Source organism: Grammomys surdaster, unplaced genomic scaffold (genome assembly GCF_004785775.1).
Source record: "Grammomys surdaster isolate TR1022 unplaced genomic scaffold, NIH_TR_1.0 167, whole genome shotgun sequence".
NCBI lineage: Eukaryota > Metazoa > Chordata > Mammalia > Rodentia > Muridae > Grammomys > Grammomys surdaster.
The window spans coordinates 10439455-10448093 of NW_021604615.1; the positions used below are offsets into that span (position 1 = coordinate 10439455).

The 8639-nt window shown below is 42.0% G+C and overlaps 1 protein-coding gene across 1 annotated transcript in view; it reads right to left on the minus strand.

Moving 5' to 3' along the window:
• Positions 1 to 8639, minus strand: part of Csmd1 (CUB and Sushi multiple domains 1) — a 1525237-nt gene that overhangs the window by 43367 nt on the left and 1473231 nt on the right. The gene's annotated exons all lie outside the window — the stretch shown is intronic.

Genomic DNA, 8639 nt, shown 5'->3' on the forward strand with positions numbered 1-8639 from the left:
GAGGAGGAGGAGGAGGAGGAGGAGGAGGAGGAGGAGGAGGAGGAGGAAGATATCCCACCTGGGAAATGGGTCTATGTAACCATTTATGAAATTCGAGAGGAAGGAGTAGAGATCATAAAACATGTCCAGTTTAAGAGATGTTCATTTGAGTCATGTGAAAACCACTATTAGAAAAAAAAGAAGTCTCGTGATCAGTAGCATGTATAAGCAAGTTCAGGGAATAATCATACTGAAGGCAATAGGATCTATGGAGAAGCAAGCTCACTGCTAGTCCAGGAAGCCAAAGGATGTGAGAGTGTGCCCATGAACTATACAAGAGATCGTGGGAGGAAATAGATACAGTTCTTGCTGAACTCACAGCAGTGAGGGACTAAGCACGGATCAGCCTTGTGGTCAGGGAGAATAAAAAGGCAAGCCAGGTTTTCTCTGCTCAGTCTCTCTCCTCTCTCTCTCTCTCTCTCTCTCTCTCTCTCATTTTATTACACAGTCAGCTTCTTTTATATTTTCCCTATATATAGAAATGGGTTTTTTTCTAACTCAATAGAACAAGAAAGGAGAATGTAGTTTTGTAGTTTACCCCAGAAACCTGGGTTTGGGATTGACAAGAGCAGCAGAGACCAACACTTTCAGTTCCCAAGTGCAAAGCCTGTGTAGGAGCCACATGGAGGTGGGAGTGGACACATCTGTGCAGGTGAAGCTTTCTCTGACTGCAATCTCACCAGTAGAGTAGCCAGAGACCATCAGAACTGAGAAAAATAGCACCCAAATTATTGTCATGCTCCATTGGGCTTCCCGTCACCATTTTGAAGCAGTTAGAATAGCAATCACTATTTCTGCTTGGGACAACAATCTCCTTGTCTTCATCACCAAGCTTGTGACCAGGAAGTGGCATCATAGAGGTGAGGAACAGCACCCACAGAATAAAAATAGGATGTACACAATGAGAAATTATCAGTCTGATGGGGTTTACAGTCACCATGGTAACAAATCCCTGGATGCGTTTGTGAGGGTTAATTGAAGGAGGAAGACCCATCCTAAATGAGGGTGGTGCGATTTTATGAGCCAGGTTCCCAGAAGAGTTTCAAAGGAGAAGGCAAGCTGAGAACCAGCATTCACCTTTCTCTGTTTTCCTGACTGTAGTATGTACGTACAATGTAATCAGCTGCCTCAAGCTCCCTGCCTCTCCTCCCATAATGGGCTCTACCTTCAAACTGTGAGCCAAAATAAAGCCTCCCTCTTTTCAGGTTCTTTTCAAGCTGTTTTGTCTCAGCAAGAAGATAAGTAGCTAAGAGGGGTGAGATCAAGAAGGCCACACTAGATTGCCAGCTCCATCATTTGGAAGGGTTCCTGGCCATCTGGACCTAGTCAGTCCTTCTCTATGCATATTACTTCCTCTACTTGAAAACTTACTGCCATCAGCGGGTTTTCAAGTAAAACTAAATGTCCTTGTAGCTGGTGGATGCTTCTCTGAGACCATCACACTGATGGTGTGATGGAAGGAAACTGGCTGCAGAGCTGTTATTGTAGGCACTATCAGTAGCATAGCAAACTCTCATGATACCCATTGGAGGCATAGCTCCAACCCCAGCCACAAGGACCAGAGGAAGTACCATAGGAGCCACAGTACAACTTCACATAGGGTAATAGCTGCCTTTAAGGTAGTGGATACAATACCTAGTTTCTAGTCACCCATACCAAAATTACAGTCAGAGCCTCAGTGATTACTAAGCCACTTATACCCAGGCTATCACTCTAGATCAGTGGTTCTCAATCTGTGGAACCTGACCCTTTGAGAATCACATATCAGATATCCTGCTTATCAGATACTTACATGATGATTCAAAACAGTAGCAAAATTACAGTTACAGAGTAGCAACAAAATAATTTTATGGTTGGGGATCGCCACATCATGAGAGACTGGATTAAATGATCACAGTGTTAGGAAGGTTGAGAACCACTGTTCTAGATAGTTCCAGGAGATTTGGGGGTTACTTCTGAATGATGTCATTAAGAGCCAGGCATAGGTTACTGAAGAGGGTACATCTAACAATGTCCCCAAATCTCAGGTGAGCTTTTCTAGTCCCTCTCAGTTAAGCAACCTTGATTGGGAATACTCATTTTCAAACTCTACATGTCACCGCCAAGCTTTTTAGTTCACACATAGCTTGATGTGGCACAAACCTTTAAATTACATGGTCACGTATGTATCCCTTAGGAGGCAAGTAGCAAAGTGTATTATATCTGCAAGGAAAATTTCCCAGGGTATTGCACATTCAATTTGGCTACTCTACTCTCTGAGGAACTATAGCCTAACTGCTTAAAGACAACAGAGGATATGCTTCAAAATCTCTGTACTTCAGTTCTGTCCCAAATAGAAGGAAGACCGTGTAAGATGATGTGGTAGTTTACATTCCTCATTTGAATAAATATAGACAAGACATCCCGGTTTCATTTCTGTCACTGGGATTAAAAAATCAAAAACCATACACCAAAAACATCCTGACAAAGAGCAACTCAGAGGAGAGGAGGTTTATCTTAGTTCAGAATTCCAGCTCATAGCCCATCACTGTAGGGGATTCTAATTAGCAGGAACTTAAAACTGCTGGCCGTATCACGTATACAGTGGACTAGGTCTTTGCACCTTGTTTTACATAATTAAGACAATCCTTCATAAGCATGCCCACAGGGGAACCTGATTGACAATCCCAGGCTAAGACTCTTTTCCCAGGTAATTCTTGTTTGTGTGCAGATGACAGTTAATATTGACCATCACACCTGTGATCCCTGATGTGAAGTAGCTGCCTGCTTCCATCTCTAGTCACATGTCCAGAATAGCCACAACAATCTCATTTACAAGATTTAACCCAAATATCAACACTAGTATGTAAAAAAAAAAAACCTGAGGAAGAAAAACTCCCTCAGGTGAAACTTGAATTAAATGCTCTCCGAGTCCTGTTTGAATTTATGATGACATTGTAATGTAATATTTTGTCCACTGACTGTGAGAGTCCTTAATGTTGTCTTAGATTTCAGTAGTAAGGAAATGGACCTAGAAAAAGGTCGTTGGTCTCCTCATCACATTGATGTGAGACTTTGTCCTGAGAGTTATCTAGATCCCTATTCAGAAATGTGTTTGGATGTGGAGATAGATGTTGCCCTATTTTGAGGAATGGCTGTTTCATTCCTCCAGCCCCCAGCCCACTGTATTATCTTCTATGAGACATTTGAGTGGTCTAGTATAACCATGTATAGCAGTTAATTTTTATAATTTTGGAAGTAATCTGATGACAAAGGTGTTATGACATGACACCTTAGAGAGAATAGTATTTATTTGGGCTTACTATGGTTTTGGAGGGATATGAGTCTGTCATGTCAGGGAAATGTAGCCATAGGCAACGGACATAGCACGGAGGACAGACAGCAGCTTTCATCTTGAACAAAAAACAGGAAGCAAAGAAAGCTTACTGGGATTGCTAAGTCTTTAACCTCTCAAAGCCTACCTCCAGTGACACATCTCCAACAAAGCCACACCCTCTGAGCCTCCTGAGCCAGTGCCACCCACTGGGGACCAAGTAGTCAAATATCTGAGTCTCTGGTGGACATTCTCATTCAAATCATCATGCCAAGGAATGCCTCACCTCACACAGTAAAAAAGTAAAGCATCAGGTAGAGCCCCCAGAGACTAGTGACATATGGATAGATGGACATACAGAGACTCATAGAATGCAGGCCCGACATGCTCATTGGAAGGCTGGTGATCGTAAATCACACAAAAACAAATTATAGGCCCCAGGAGGGCATATGCCATGTGCGAACACTGTACACTTTATATAAGGGACTTTATCTTTGTAAATTTTGATTTTCTTATCTGCAGAGATCCTGGAACCAAGTCCCCAGAGGGATGGACAGGGCAGGGACAGGTGAACATAAATCTCTGCCATTTTGGAAAGAAGTGTAAAGAGTTGGAAATGTAAATTAAACAAGGTTGTGCTGAGTCCATGGAACCCCTGCCTGTGAGCGTACTGCACAGAATCCTACCTGTGTTGAAGGGCAGCACCTGTGGAGGAGGAAACATCTTACAAGGAGGTGCAGAGTGAACCTGTCTGTTCTACAAGGAGATGCAAGTACCCTGAAATGTACATCTCTACTCTCTCCCCTGAGACCTCCTTGCCTGCAGCTCCCCTTCCACTCTGCCAGTGTCTGTCACTGTGAATATTCAAAATTCCTGTGAGGATTAAATTGTAACCATTTTTAGAAAAATCTACAAACCAAATGTCCAACCTTCCTACTTGCCCTGTGATTATCAGTATTTTGTGCTGACAATGAAATACCGAGCATTAAAAATATCCTGTCTCTCAGGAGAGTCAGAACGGCAGGCTGTATGGCGCAATGCAATCTGTGTGGTGAGCGTCTTTGAGCTAAGCCAGGCTTATATGGACAGTGGATATCAGAGCCATTTTGAAGACCCTTCTTAAGTATTAACAAGCAGTCATAAAATGTCAAGTGGATCAGATCCGTGAAAGGCACGGAAACTAGTGGTGGCATTAAACATGCATGGATGTTTTAAAAATCTGTGTATCTGTCCGTGTTAAAAAGAACACTGTAGAATACCAATGTGTGAGTCTGTTTTTCTTCTAAGTACAATTTGCAATGGTGATCCTGAACAACTTTTCTTTCCCACACAAAGGCAACCCCCCCTCCCCCCGCCTGAGAACATGAAGTCCTGCTGAGCACAAGCAATTGCCAAACTATGCTACACCGGGTGCCTCTGCTGGCAACATCGACCATGGACCTAACGCCTCTGTTATAGAATATACTTTTGTCAGTTGTCAAGAAGAACACATGGGCAAAGTATGAGCATTTATCTGCATTGGAGGACTCTGAACTAGTCACCTTCCCTAAGACACCATGCATGCTTCACAGAAATATGGCAGAGCAGACAACTTCATGGAGGAGGGAAAAAATTCCTCTCTTCTCATAAAATCACGTTTCCTGTAATGTCACCAAGTATCTTTCTTGGTTATTTTATTAAACATTTTACATAGACCTCTCAAAATCTATGAGGTATTTGGAGAATACATGCCAATTTTATTCCCTTCAATCTACAAAAGGAAATCTAAAATGCAGTTTTGAATGATGAGATCTAGCGACGTCAGCCTTTCTGAATGTCAACCTATCATGCTCACAATAGGATTTGTGTCTTTGTAGCCATTATGGTTCAACAAATGCAAACCTACTTGAAACAGCAATCCAGTGTACTGGAAAATTGAGGTTTTTATATAGGGGTTCCTTATCAGAGGCATCTTTGACAGCCAGGATTGAAGAGGTAACCCAGTGGGAGAACTGAGGGGTCATTCTGTGCTAGGAAAATCTACGTGCCATAAGTGTATTATCGGGAGATTAATGAACACCATTACAACAGGGGCCCTAGATTATAAGCATATCACTTTCTTCTCGCTTTTGTGCTCACTGTTGGGTTCAAGGGAAATTACTACAAAGGAGATAAATACAAGAAAATAATTAAGAGAACACTGTGATCATAAAACTTTCCTGATGGGTGAGGGGGCACCTGGTAGGACAGATATGGAGTCTGTGTCCTTGTGACTTAATGATCTAGGCTAGATTGATATTTAGCATTGTGCCTTACAGACGGAAACACAGAGCAAGTCCTCAGTAACTAGAATTCTAGAGGCCACAGTCACAGTGCAGAAGTGGAGTCATCCACAATGTGTGAGGTTGTGCCATAACACATGTGCATGCCTTCACACACACAAATACACAAATACACACACACACACACACACACACACACACACACACACACACACCAGCCTCACTCAGAGCTTCAGGCTCAGAACTCAGGTTAGGAACTTTGAACAGGACCAAATTCCATTCTCAAGTGCGAGCCAAGAAAATGGCTCTTCCTCTTCTTAAATACAGCTTTTACATAGAAAATTCCAGAAGACATGGTTAGTGTATAATCATCCTTCTAAATACTGACTCATGTCTATTCAATGACCAGAAATATTCTTTGCTAGTGGAGATCACTGGGCACATATAGAGTACCAGATGCAAGACAGAGTACCTTTTCCACCATAATCAGAAAAGACCATGCCAAAGCAAAATATTACTCTGTGTATTCCTCAAAATAAATAGGAGACTTCCCACCCAAAACCTGGACCAAGTATCCATCATCATATCTTATATAATGCTGGGAATCACATGGTCTGAGACTCAATACAGTTTGGATCCACAGAAGCCCTGGGGACAGAGCACAGATGGGCATCTCTCTTCTATAATGAGACTCCATTATGATGCTAAACAGATCTGCCATAATAACTTGATCTGTTGTGGAGATGGCTTTTATACTTAGTCTGAAACCTAACTTTCCAGTATACTGTGTCTACCATTATTAGCCACATGGCTAACATCTGCACAAACCTCATCCCACCCTCAGCACATGAACTTAAGTAGCTTTATTCTTCCCAATACAGCTTCTCAGGGCATCTCTACCTACCCTTCCATGGCTGGCAAAGACAAGAAAAACTAAACATAACCAGCTCATTGCATTTTTTATCTCATGACATCTCAGATATCTAAAATTATCTATTTATTATTTCCAATATTTCTGTTGAGTAAATAATGCTAAAAAGCTTCCCAGACATTGTTCACAAACTAAGGTCACTGGATCCATTACCGTGGGGGTACATCCATCCTCAATGTCTATGCAGGCTCTCTATAGAACTGGCATAGTGAAGTTGTGCATTTTGGCTCATTTTATATCAACTTACGTTACGCTAGAATCATTTGGGAAAGGGGATTCTCAATTGAGATTCAGAAGATTTACCTCTAGGCAAGTCCTGAGTGTATATTCTTAATAAGTGGTTGATGTAGAAGAGGCCAGGCTTTTATGAGTGGTAGTGCTACCCCTGGGCAAATGGTTTCAGGATAAAACACAGACTGCTTAATCCATGAGGAACAGACAGGAAGCAGCATTCCTCCTTGCTCTCTACATCAGTCCTGCTTTCAGGTTCTTGCCCTGACCTCCCTCAGTGATGGTCTGTGGTGAGGGGCTGCAAGCTGGAATGAACCTTATTTCCCCCAACTGTTTGTGATCACGGCCTTCTAGCACAGTAGTAGTGACCCTAAATAGGAAGCTGGGTATGGAATACTTAGATGCATGAAGAATGGAGTGGGAGAGTGGAACATCCTGACAGTGGAACTGAAGTATGTGGACATTATAGAACAGTCATGAGCATGGGCAATGTAGCTCTGATTCTTAGCATTGTTTATTGTCTCCAAACCACAGTAGATTTCTCTTATAAGATCTTGTTTTTCACTCTGTCACTGAGCACAATCAGGGACGCATACCTGCTGCTGCCAGCTTCCTGTAGAATGCCTGATCCTCTCCTCCTGTCTTTGGGTGCTTCCTGTGCAATTCTCATTGTATTTTTTTCTCAAAGCCACAGAATTGAGGGTTGTTATTTTGTTTTATCAAGCAACAATCTCTCTTTGACCTGAGGCCATGTTATTACATTGATTGTTTTCTGAATTTAAAACTATGAGTATTTTATTTTGGGGAAAATATATCTTCACCAAAATGCCATGATTGATATAGCAAGAAATCAAGGCTTTCCAGACACACCAAGGCTGTACATATGAACTTATAGAGACTGTGGCAGCATGCACAGGGCCTGCACGGGTCTGTACAAGTTATGGTCCTAGAGCTGGAAAGAGAAGTAGATACATCCCCCATTCCTAACCCAGAGCTATCTCCAGTTAATACTCACTTGCAAATGAAAACTTAGTTTTCTCCCGTGGAGTCTCATAGGGGAAACAAACCACTCTTAAGCGTAGACCACATGCCCAGTGGTAGATGGCCAAATGAACTCAATGGCATTATTGGGACTTTTTCCCCACTTATGTATGTATGTATATATATATATCATGGCTTCTGGTTTTGTGCTTTCATGGGATTCCTGTGTGTGCACATGTGTATGTCTCTGAGTCTAAATGTGTTACTTGTGCATTTTCATTGTCTCTTTTCCTTGTTTGAATGTTTCGTCTTATTCTGACTTGTTTGTCTTTGTTTTATCTTCTTTTATTATTATTCTCTAAATGCCTGCTTGTTTTTAGAAAACAGACAAGCAAGACAAGAAAAAAGACAGCAAGGTTGTAGACATGGATGGCAGGAGAGGTAGATAGGTACTAGGAAGTGGGGAGGGGAAACCATGACTAGAATATATTATTCAAAAGCTATTTTTAATTAAAAAAATATCTTCACCAAATGGTATGGCTGACTCTGAAAGTCATTTTTGAAAGTGACCATCGAGTCAGCTGCCATAAGGCAGTGGTAGTTCTGCAGGTCACTCAAGCTTACTCGGCTTGGAAGAAAGCCACAGTGCTCTCGAGAAGGCCCTAGCAATGAAACAGATGAGGCACTGATTTGAATAGCAAATGACAACTCATGACATGAAAGAAAAAAAATTAGCATCAATGATGAGCAAGAACATCTAAGCATGTGGAGAAGTCCCTGGCTCTGTGGAACTGAGGCATGTGGTGTCCTGGGAGGGGAAGAATTATTGATACTACATTTCCCATCACACCCAGGCCCTCTGTATTGGTACTACATTTCCCAT